This window comes from Pseudophryne corroboree, chromosome 9 (genome assembly GCF_028390025.1).
Source record: "Pseudophryne corroboree isolate aPseCor3 chromosome 9, aPseCor3.hap2, whole genome shotgun sequence".
Classification (NCBI taxonomy): Eukaryota; Metazoa; Chordata; class Amphibia; order Anura; family Myobatrachidae; genus Pseudophryne; species Pseudophryne corroboree.
In genome coordinates this window covers 453,951,764-453,963,800 of record NC_086452.1, presented here as the reverse complement: position 1 = coordinate 453,963,800, position 12,037 = coordinate 453,951,764, and the positions used below count along the sequence as shown (strand labels likewise).

The 12,037-nt window shown below is 46.0% G+C and overlaps 1 long non-coding RNA gene across 2 annotated transcripts; it reads left to right on the top strand.

Moving 5' to 3' along the window:
* Positions 1-1,043: 1,043 nt before the first annotated feature.
* Positions 1,044-4,352, top strand: LOC134957131 (uncharacterized). 2 transcript variants are annotated; one of them, XR_010186487.1, is made up of 4 exons: positions 1,044-1,238; positions 1,548-1,569; positions 2,568-3,131; positions 4,252-4,352. It is a non-coding gene; the product is annotated as an uncharacterized LOC134957131 (long non-coding RNA). The 2 variants fall into 2 exon arrangements; XR_010186486.1 differs by having other exon boundaries at positions 1,044-1,569.
* Positions 4,353-12,037: the final 7,685 nt, after the last annotated feature.

The window sequence follows — 12,037 nt, the reverse complement described above, 5'->3', positions numbered from 1 at the left end:
ATTCAACCTTTTTTTGTTTTATTTTTTAAAGTGTGTGATGTCAATATTTATTGCTGCCGAAGCCCTACCTCCCCAACCCACGCCAGCACTCCCACCCCAACCGCCAGCCCCACAACCACAACCGGCTCCTCATCAACCAAGGCAACGGAGGCGTGCTAGGCCACCAGTTTTCCGACCCCGTGTCCTACTTTTTGGGATGCCAGATGATGTGGTTGTACGTAGATACAGGCTGCCACCACATCTAATCCTAGACACTCTCTCCATAATAGAGAGTGATCTGGAGTCTGAAATTCGGTATCCTACAGCAATACCACCATTGACACAATTCCTTGCTGTGTTACATTTTTTGGCTACAGGCTCTTATCAGCATGTGGTAGGAGACCTGGTTGGCATGTCGCAGGGCCAGTTCAGTAAGGTCCTGCGGCGTGTCTGCCAGGCTTTCCTAAAGCGTGTGAAGCAATTTATTGCTATGCCTTTGGATGTTGGTGCCCTAGATGTGGTGAAGCGGCAATTTGAGGAAGGTGGTAGTCGCTTCCCACATGTTATTGGGGTTGTGGATGGCACACATGTAGCTATTCAGCCACCAAAACATAATGAAGAAATTTATAGAAACAGGAAACTGTTTCATTCTCTGAATGTAATGGTTGTTTGTGGGCCATCCCTCCAGATCCTTTCCCTGAATGCAAAGTTTACTGGAAGTTCCCATGATGCGTATGTCATTAGACAATCAGGGATATGGCACAGATTAAGATCAAGTCAACGAGCAGACATGTGGTTATTGGGTGAGTTGTTGCACAATTTTGTGTAAAATATTTGAATTTTTTAAAAAATAGACTATTTCTAATTTTGGTTTATCATCAAACAGGAGACCGTGGATATCCTTGCACCCCCTGGCTCATGACTCCTTACCGTAATCCCAGGCCAGGACCACAGACGGCATTTAACTCCGCGCTTACTGCCACTAGGCAGCTGGTGGAGCGCACAATTGGGGTCCTTAAAGGGCGGTTTCGTGTGCTCCACCGCACTGGTGGCGACATCATGTATTCGCCGGAGATGGCAAGTAAACTAGTGGTCCTGTGCGCTATACTACACAACATCGCGGTAAGGAGTAGCGTAGAGCTTCCTCAGACAGAGGAATTGCCTGATGAGGAGCCAGGGGTTGTCCGACACTTCGGTGGGGGGAGTGTTACACGGAGGGGGAGCCAAGTCAGGGCAAGCATTGTTGCGGAATATTTCAGGTATAGTGTTTTAAGTTTCTCTTTTTTAATCAAAATAAAACCACAGTATGCTTTTGTATTTTGATTAATTTTGTCATTTTGTTTGCTATTGTAAGGCCATTGGGTAATTATTTTTTGGCTTTGGAATATGTAATATTTATTTGCCACTAAATCCGTTAACACGTTAAGCTTACAATGTGTTATTTGCAAAAACAATACTGTGATGTTGCTAAATAGTGTCCTTATTTGTTTTCTATCCTAAAATCCTGTTTATTTCAACAAACACACAAACAAATGAAACTTAATGTTGTCCACTTTGTGACTGTCCAGCTGAATGATCACACAAACTGTGGTGAGTACACAGATATGTATCTGAATTTACCCAAAACTGTGTGTGTGTCTGTGTCTGTTTGTTTTGTTTTATGTTTTAATTTTTTAAAAATTCCTTCTGCGAATGCGTATTTCCGCTCGTGCTAATTAACACTCTGCTCTTCCCAGCATTGCAAAGATCAATAAAGTTATTAGAAATTACAGCATAGATTTTGGACCAATCACATGCTAGCAGACACTATAAATATATGCCCAAATAAGGAAAACGCCATTGCCATGATGCGTGCGGCACCTTTCACCAGGCGGGAGCTCCGCGTCCTGGTTGCGGTGATGGACCGCCGCGTAGGCCGCGTTGGGCGCTTCATCCCAAATCGGGTTAAGCGCGAGGCCTACGCGGAGGTCCGCCGCCTGCTGCGTTCTCGCGTCCGCAGCAGGCGGACAATAATACAGTTGGAGAGGAGATGGAGTGATCTCCGCAGGAGGACTCCAGAGCTGTTGGCGGAGATCCGGCAGCAAATCCGCGCAATGCATGCACGCAGTAAGTTACATTACATAAGATTAATAGCATAAATTGTGCAAATTTACACTAAGTGGTAGGCTAATTGCAACACTGAGTGAACATTTTTTTACAATAGGACAGTGTGTGTGGTTAGGGCAAACAGTACTGACTGTAGCAAAATGTCACCAAACAAGTGCATGTTTTCCTGAAAAAAAAAAACAGGCAGGAAACTGTACCAAAAAACTTGATCAGTGCTGTCTATATAATAAGGTGGCTTGAATAGTGATCTGGTGATGTTGCCTAGACCAATCAATATGACTCAATGGAATAGATTAAGGAATGAGCGTCCAAATAATTGTTTGGACTCATTTAGTTTGCTGTGGGCAACATGAAGAGGATTTTTTTTTTTTTGTTTAAAAAAAACCACTGTGTCTTTTACATGGAACAGAACAGTGAAATTTACAATTGTTTAGTATGTAATTTAACATGTAAATTAAATTTTAACACAAATATCATTATAGGACGACCACAACGGCAAGCAACACATAAGGCACCATCTCAGCCCCCTTCCCCTTCTCACTCCCCCTCCACTTCCCAGTCCCCCTCCCCTTCTCACTCCCCCTCCCCTTCCCAATCCCCCTCAGCTTCCCAGTCCCCCTCAGCTTCCCAGTCCCCCTCTGCTTCCCAGTCCCCCTCTGCTTCCCAGTCCCCCTCAGCTTCCCAGGCCCACTCCACTTTCCACTCCCCTTCTCACCCCACCTCTCCTTCTCTTTCTGTGACCCCTTCTCCTCCTTTCCATACCCCTTCTCCTTCAACTTCCAAATCACCTTCTCAGCCCCCCTCACCCTCTATTGGCCTAACATTCTCTCCGCCCCCCTCGCCCTCTCAATCAGACCCACCCTCTGAAATAACATCCCCAATCCCTCCTCCTTCCCCCATCCAGCCTCCTTCCCCCATCCCTCCTCCTTCCCCAATCCCTCCTCCTTCCCCCATCCAGCCGCCTTCCCCCATCCAGCTGGCATCACCACCCAGCGAATGGGCAGAAGAAGCCCCAGATGTGCTAAGTGACAATGTTGTGGAGGAAAGTAAGTGTTTTTACATTTTTACAATAATGATTACCTACTTAGACTTACAATCTCAAAACATGCCCTGTTGTACTGTTGGGAATACGCTACCAAGGGAAAAAAAAAGAGTTATTATTCATGGTGTACATGTTGCATTGAATTTTTAAAGAGTGTCATTATATGTAGTGTTATGTGTGCAATGTTTTGTGTGTCCACTCTAGGTCGACACTCATTAGTTCAACAGGGTTGCCAGGACAACATGGTTTATCTGTGCTCAGTTTTGATGGTAACATTTCTACTTAAGTGGAGTTCTCTTTAACATGGGACGTTGCCCATAGCAACCAATAAGATTATAGTTTAAATTTGTAAGTCCACTTTTACAAGATAATATTTTTATTTTTATTGGTTGCTATGGGCAACGTCCCTTCTTAAATAGAACTCCAGTAGTAATAAATGTACCCCATGGTGTGGTCCACTTTCTTGTAATAAACAAAAAAAGATTGCTGAGCAGGCTTGTGTGTTGTTCTGCTACTGATTTATCTTGAAAACAGCCATGATGTCGTCACTTAGGAATTAAAGCAGGCCTCTCCAAACTGCGGACATACAGCTGCTGAGAAACTACACATTCCAGCATGCCCTGACACCGTTTTGCATTCTCTGTCCCCAAAACTGTGTCAAGGCATGCTGGTCTATGTAGTTTCACAACAGCTGGAGGGCATCAGTTTGGCCAGGCCTGCATTAAAGTGTGCTTTGTGCCCTGCTTGTATAATAGGTAATGTGAGTAATGGGCCCTACACACTGGCCGATATTTTGAAAGATATGAACGATCTCGTTCATAAATGAACGAGATCTCGTTCATATCTTTCAGTGTGGAGACTTAAGCGATGAACGATGCGCGTCCCCGCGCTCGTTCATCGCTGGTCTCCTGTCGGCTGTGCATGCAGGCCAATATGGACGATCTCGTCCATATTTGCCTGCACGTCTATGGAGCCGGGTGACGGGGGGAGTGAAGAAGCTTCACTCCCCCCGTCACTGCCCCCCCCGCCGCCGGGTCGCTCGTCGGCCGTATCGGCCGTCGGGCACCTCGGCCAGTGAGTAGGGCCCATAAGTTATTAATGTTTTCTTTGACTCTTCTTTTCAGATTCTGCAGTTGGAGATCCCAGCACTTTGCCTGAACTTTTAGGGCGGCTGAAAGCCCATTTAAGGGAAGTGTTAGCAGATATCGAGGCAATAGAAAAAAATCTGTGATATTTTTATTTTAATTTTGTTAAAAGTTTCTTAAAAAAACAAAAAAACAAATAAAAAAAATAAAAAAATTGTTGAAGTTAAGTGGGTGTTGTGCTTATTTATGCTATAAAGGAACAGCACATTGCCTTGCAGAAATTGGTGACCTTAAACAGTTCACACATCTTACTTAAGCTTAAAAATAAAAATATAAAACACAAAATTCTACACACACAAAACTTGTTAGGAGGTTATGGTTTTTAAATACATGAAAAGACATTTATTCACACACTACACATATACACAATACTTCAAACATTTGCATTATAACAATAAAAATTACAATATCTATATTTTACAAATTTAAACAACAATGTTTCTGGCCAATTAGAGCTACAAAGTGTTCTTCTGGTTTACTTTGGAGACTTAATTGGTCAGGACCATTGACATTAATTACACTAATTGGGTTCGTAATTGAGGAGGGCTTGTGGACTTTTAACATAAAGGTGTAATTCCACTGAATAGGGGAAAAAAAAGCATTGTGGTGCGTTTGTCCACAAAAGTGTGCACTTTTAACATGGATGGGTAAATATACTAAAACTTAGTAATTTTACGATGAAGTATGTGTTAATGCGATAGTTTCGCAATGCTGCGATGGTTTCGCATTGCTGCGATGTCATTTGGCGTACGCCCACTTTGTGTAATACTGCGTACGAATGTGCAAAAATACGTTGGGGGCGGATGTTCGCAAATTTACTACACTAACGCAACTTTGCGAATATGTTGTGCGAACGAAAAACTTAGCGACCAACTCGGAATGAGGGCCTTTATGCGTTACATTGCACAGTAGTACCCTTATACACATTTCAATGCACAGTACAGCCGCATATACACGTTACACCGCACAGTAGTACCCCTTATACACGTTACACCGCACACTAGTACCCCTTATACACATTTCAATGCACAGTACAGCCGCATATACACGTTACACCGCACAATAGTACACCTTATACACATTTTAATGCACAGTACAGCCACTTATACACGTTACACCGCACAGTAGTACCCCTTATACAAGTTACACCACACATTAGTACCCCTTATACACATTTCAATGCAAAGTACAGCTGCATATACACGTTACACCGAACAGTAGTACCCCTTATACATGTTACACCGCACAATAGTTCCCCTTATACACGTTACACTGCACAGTAGTGCCACTTATACACATTTCTATGCAAAGTACAGCCGCATATACACGTTACACTGCACAGTAGTATCCCTTATACACATTTCAATGCAAAGTACAGCCACATATACACGTTACACCGCACAGTAGTATCCCTTATACACATTTCAATGCAAACTACAGCCACATATACACGTTACACCGCACAGTAGTACCCCTTATACATATTTCAATGCAAAGTACAGCCGCAAATACACGTTACACCGCACAATAGAACTCCTTATACACATTTCAATGCACAGTACAGCCACTTATACATGTTACACCGCACAGTAGTACCCCTTATACAAGTTACACCACACAGTAGTACCCTTTATACATGTTACACCACACAGTAGTACCCTTTATACATGTTACACCGCACAGTAGTACCCCTTACAGACTTTACACTGCACAGTAGTACTCTTTATACATGTTACACCACACAGTAGTACCCTTTATACACGTTACACCACACAGTAGTACCCTTATACATGTTAAACCACACAGTAGTATCCCATATACACGTTACACCGCACATTAGAGGCGCTTTGTCACAACTGAGGGCCTGAGCTGACGGGAGGCAGCCTCAGTTGTAGGGGCTGAGATGTACCGGAACCTGGGAGGTTGTATCAGACCCCTGGACATGTAAGTAACATGAATAATAACTGCCCGAAGGCGTGACCACGACAACTTGGATAAAAGTCAATGATGTTTATTATGACAACTCCACAACACAGCAGCAGTAAAAGAAAACGTAAAAGTCAGCAAAGAATAAATACAGTTCCTGGGTACTACAGGATGGCAGGAGCCACAGGGCACTGGTAGTGTGAGATAGTTCTTATGATCTTCTAGATGGAAAGTCCTTACCAGGCCCGACTGTAGCAATGGAGATAACCCAGGATTGTGCCAGCTGGTGTTCCAGGAAAAGCTGGGTTGCTGAAGATAAAACAGCTGCTGTGGATACTGGCTGGAACCAGACTGTTGTTAGCACGGAGTGGATACTGGCTGGAACCAGTTAGATAATAAATGAACTTGGGAGCGATGAAATATGAACTGAAATGTAGAACTTGAGAGCGGAGAAATAATAATACCGGTGGAGAGTGGTAAAGTGTAGAAAGGACACCGGCCCTTTAAGGGAAGCTGTACTCTGCTGGAAGCTGAGCTGGAAGCAGGTAATGTTGTAGCTGGAAACAGATGAATCCACAATGGATTGGAGAGTCAGGCTACACCGCAGGTGGAATGCTGGTGCGGGTCTCTATGGTGGAAGTCTTGAGACAGGAGCTGGAACCTGGAAGACAATCACAGGAGAGAGACAAACAGGAACTAGGTTTGACAACCAAAGCACTGACGCCTTCCTTGCTCAGGCACAGTGTATTTATACCTGCAGCAAGGAAGGGATTGGCTAGGCAATTATGCAGATTATCAATACTGAGAACAGATTGGTGGAAATGATCAGCTGATAGAATCCAAGATGGCTGCGCCCATGCAGACACTTGGAGGGAAGTTTGGTTTGTAATCCATGTGGTAATGAAAACAGTAATGGCGGCGCCGGCCACCGGAGACAGGAGGCGCCAGGCTGACAGATGCACATCCAACCACGCGGACACAGCGGAGGCCGCGGCTGACGTAATCGCCACTCAGACACTCTGCATGCAGAAGTTCAGGGACGGCGGCGGAGGCCGCGGGAGACGCCATGCCAGGTGTAATATGGCGTTTACTGTGACAGCGTCCCAGAGTGACAGGAGAGGATACAGGAATGTACACATCAGGATAACAGATGGGATCCGGTCCTGGAGCGCTGAGCCAGCCTTAGGAGGCATCTGATGGGTAAGAAATGGCGTCCAGATACCCGGATCGTGACAGCACCCCCCCTTTAGGAGTGGCCCCAGGACACTTCTTTGGCTTTTGAGGAAACTTGGAATGGAATCTCCGGACCAAGGCAGGAGCATGGACATCAGAAGCATTGGTCCATGAACGTTCCTCAGGACCATAACCCTTCCAGTCAATAAGATATTGTAGTTGACCGTAACGGTGACGTGAGTCCAGGATCTTGGCCACTTCATACTCAACGCCTCGTTGAGTTTGGACTTTCGGAGTTGGAGGAAGTGAGGAATGAAACCGATTCAAGATCAGCGGTTTCAACAGGGAAACATGGAATGTCCTGGGTATTTTTAAGAAGGGAGGCAACTGGAGTCTGTAAGCAACAGGATTGATGACTTGTTCAATCTTGAAAGGACCGATATAGCGAGGTGCAAACTTCATACTGGGAACTCTTAACCTCAAATTCTTCGTGGATAACCATACCCGATCACCCACCTTGAGAGCAGGAACTGCTCGACGCTTCTTATCCGCAAACTTCTTGTACCTGAACGATGCCTTGAGCAGAGCTGATCGTACGCTCTTCCAGATATTGGCAAACTGATGCAAGGTGATATCCACTGCGGGAACAGAAGTTGCTGGAAGCGGTTGGAACTCAAGGACTTTAGGGTGGAATCCAAAGTTAGTGAAGAATGGTGTTGAAGCAGATGAAGAATGATACTGGTTGTTATGACAGAACTCGGCCCAGGGAAGTAATTGAACCCAGTCATCTTGAGAGGAGGACACATAGATGCGGAGGAAGGCCTCCAAGTCCTGATTCACCCTCTCGGTTTGACCATTGGTCTGAGGATGGTAAGCCGTGGAAAACTTTAGCTTGACTTGGAGGACTTGACATAAACTTCGCCAGAATTTGGCTGTGAATTGAACTCCTCGATCTGAGATAATTTCTTCAGGAAGATCTCTTGTATGAATACTTGAGCCAACTTGGAAGCTGACGGAAGACCGGTGAGAGGAATGAAGTGTGCCATCTTGGTGAACCGGTCAACTACCACCCAGATGGTATTGAACTTGTTGCACATGGGTAAGTCTGTAATGAAATCCATCGACAAGAGGGTCCATGGTCGACGGGGAACGGATAGTGGAACCAGTTGCCCCGCAGGCGACTGGCGGGATACTTTATGTTGGGCACACTTTGGGCAAGATGCAATAAACTCCAAGACGTCCTTTTTCAGAGTTGGCCACCAATAGGACCTAGAGATAAACTCCAGGGTTTTTTGGATACCTGTATGTCCGGCAAAACGGGAAGCATGGGCCCAATGCATGAGCTTCTTCCTTAGCATCGGCTTCACAAAACTTTTCCCTGATGGGGGCGTAGAGTCCATCCCTACCGTGGAGAATGCCAACGGATTTATAATAGGATGCTTGTCTGAAGACTCTGACTCATTTTCTTGCTCCCATGAGCGGGAAAGGGCATCGGCCTTGCGATTCTGAGAGCCCGGACAGAACTGGAGTTTAAAGTCGAACCTGGAAAAGAAAAGTGCCCATCTGGCCTGACGAGGGTTGAGACATTGTGCGCCCTTCAGGTATAAAAGGTTCTTGTGGTCTGTAAGTATGGTGATTGAATGAGAAGCTCCCTCCAACAGATACCTCCACTCTTCTAGAGCGAGCTTGATGGCTAGCAACTCCTGGTCGCCAATGGCATAGTTGCGCTCAGCTGGGGAGTACTTCCGGGAGAAGAAACTGCAAGGGTGTAAATGGCCATCTTTAGCCCTCTGAGATAACACCGCTCCTACTCCAACGGAGGAGGCATCCACCTCTAAGATGAAAGGAGAGTCGATGTCAGGCTGTTTCAGAACAGGCGCAGAGATGAACCTTTGTTTTAAAAGATGAAATGCTTGCATGGCTTCTTCAGACCATTTGGACGGGTTAGCACCCTTCTTAGTGAAAGCAGTAATAGGCGCCACAATGGTGGAAAAGTCTCGTATAAACTTTCGGTAATAGTTGGCGAACCCTAAGAACCTCTGGACCCCTTTGAGGGTTAAGGGTACCGGCCAATTTTGGATTGCTTGTAGTTTCTCAGGATCCATCTCTAGTCCGGAACCGGACACAATGTACCCTAGAAACGGAATGGACTTGACTTCAAAGACGCATTTTTCTAATTTGCAATAGAGATGATTGACACGGAGACGGGACAGAACCTCTTTAACCCAAAAACGATGTTCCTCTAAATCGTTGGCAAAAATGAGGATATCGTCTAGATAGACCACGACATGACGGTATAGAATGTCTCTGAAGATCTCATTGACAAAATGCTGGAAGACAGCTGCAGCATTGCTCAATCCGAAGGGCATGACGAGGTACTCATAATGTCCGTCACGGGTGTTAAAGGCGGTCTTCCACTCGTCACCCTCACGGATCCGGATGAGATTGTATGCACCTCGCAAGTCCAGCTTTGTAAAGATGGTAGCTCCGCTAACTCTGTCAAAGAGCTCAGTAATCAGGGGTAAAGGATAACGGTTCTTGATGGTAATGTCGTTCAAACCTCTGTAGTCGATGCACGGCCGCAGACCACCATCTTTCTTTTTTACAAAAAAGAAGCCTGCGCCGGCTGGAGAAGAAGAAGGTCGAATGAACCCCTTTGCTAGGTTCTCTTTAATATATTCCTCCATAGAATGCGTCTCAGGCAGAGACAACGGATAAGTTCGGCCTCGAGGTGGAACCTTCCCTGGAACGAGATCAATCGGACAGTCCCATTCTCTATGAGGAGGAAGGATATCAGCAGAAGCTTTACTGAACACATCCGTGAAATCTTGATATGGAGGAGGTGGAACATCAGACGACCTGGGGGAGGAAGAACAGACAGGCAATACTTTAAACAAACATGTCTCAGCACAGGAGGAACCCCATGCCAGGATTTGCGTAGTCGTCCAATCAATTGTAGGATTGTGAAGACGGAGCCATGGAAGGCCCAGGACCACAGGATGTGTGGCTCTTGGAATCACTAAAAAAGAAATAAGTTCGGAATGAAGAACTCCCACTCTCAGACGAACTGGTAGAGTCCTTAAAGAAATAACTGCATCAAAAATTTTGCTGCCATCCACGGCAGTTAAAGAAATGGACGAAGGAAGTCTCTCGGTGGGTAGGGACCACCGTTTAACATAGGCTTCGGTAATAAAGTTCCCAGCTGCTCCGGAATCAAGGAGGGCAATGACGTTCCGATAACGTTGAGCAACTTGAAGCGAGACCGGGAGATTACAATCTTGAGGCGATGGAGAGGAGATCATTACTCCTAGCCGGCCCTCTCCTTGGCGAGCTAGGATTTGGAGTTTCCCGGACGTTTGGGACAGGCATTAATGGTGTGAGACGGAGCTGCACAATAGAGACAGAGAAACTCGGAGAGACGTCTTCGGCGCTCAGCAGGAGTTAAACGGGAACGGCCAAGTTGCATGGGCTCATCTTTAGATGGTGACAGTTGACGAGGAGGAGGAGCAGAAGATTTTGGAGCAGATGATCTTCCACGCTCAGTTGCTCTCTCTCTGAAACGTAAATCAACTTTCGTGCAGAGTGAGATTAGCTCATCTAACTTAGAAGGTAAGTCTCTGGTAGCTAACTCATCTTTAATACGCTCAGATAAGCCATGCCAGAATGCAGCATACAGGGCCTCGTCGTTCCATGCCAGTTCGGATGCCAGGATCTGGAACTGTATCAGATATTGTCCTACCGTACGTGACCCCTGGCGTAAACGGAGAATCTCGGATGAAGCTGAGGTTACCCGGCCTGGCTCGTCGAAGATGCGCCTGAATGTTGACACGAAGGCAGTGTAGGAAGATAGCAGGGTGTCGGACCTCTCCCATAATGGTGATGCCCAATCAAGGGCTGAGCCACTGAGAAGAGAAATAATGTAGGCAATTTTTGTACGGTCACTGGGAAAATTGCCAGGTTGTAGCTCAAACTGAATCTCACACTGGTTGAGAAATCCCCTGCAGAATCTTGAAGATCCGTCAAATTTTGCTGGCGTTGGAAGATGAAGACGTGGAGCAGAAATGGGTAAGGTGGGTGGGGTTATAGCTGGAGTCACTGTGGTTGACGCACCAGACGCGCCTGATCCACGGAGAGTTGTCTGAATCCCATCCAGCCGAGTAGAGAGATCCTGGAGACAGCGGATGATGTGGCCCTGTGCAGCCTCCTGATGTTCTAGTCGGGCTGCCAGTTCTTGCATCGGCCTGGCCGCTTGATCCTGGTCTCCGGCTGGATTCATTAGGTCAGTGCTTACTGTCACAACTGAGGGCCTGAGCTGACGGGAGGCAGCCTCAGTTGTAGGGGCTGAGATGTACCGGAACCTGGGAGGTTGTATCAGACCCCTGGACATGTAAGTAACATGAATAATAACTGCCCGAAGGCGTGACCACGACAACTTGGATAAAAGTCAATGATGTTTATTATGACAACTCCACAACACAGCAGCAGTAAAAGAAAACGTAAAAGTCAGCAAAGAATAAATACAGTTCCTGGGTACTACAGGATGGCAGGAGCCACAGGGCACTGGTAGTGTGAGATAGTTCTTATGATCTTCTAGATGGAAAGTCCTTACCAGGCCCGACTGTAGCAATGGAGATAACCCAGGATTGTGCCAGCTGGTGTTCCAGGA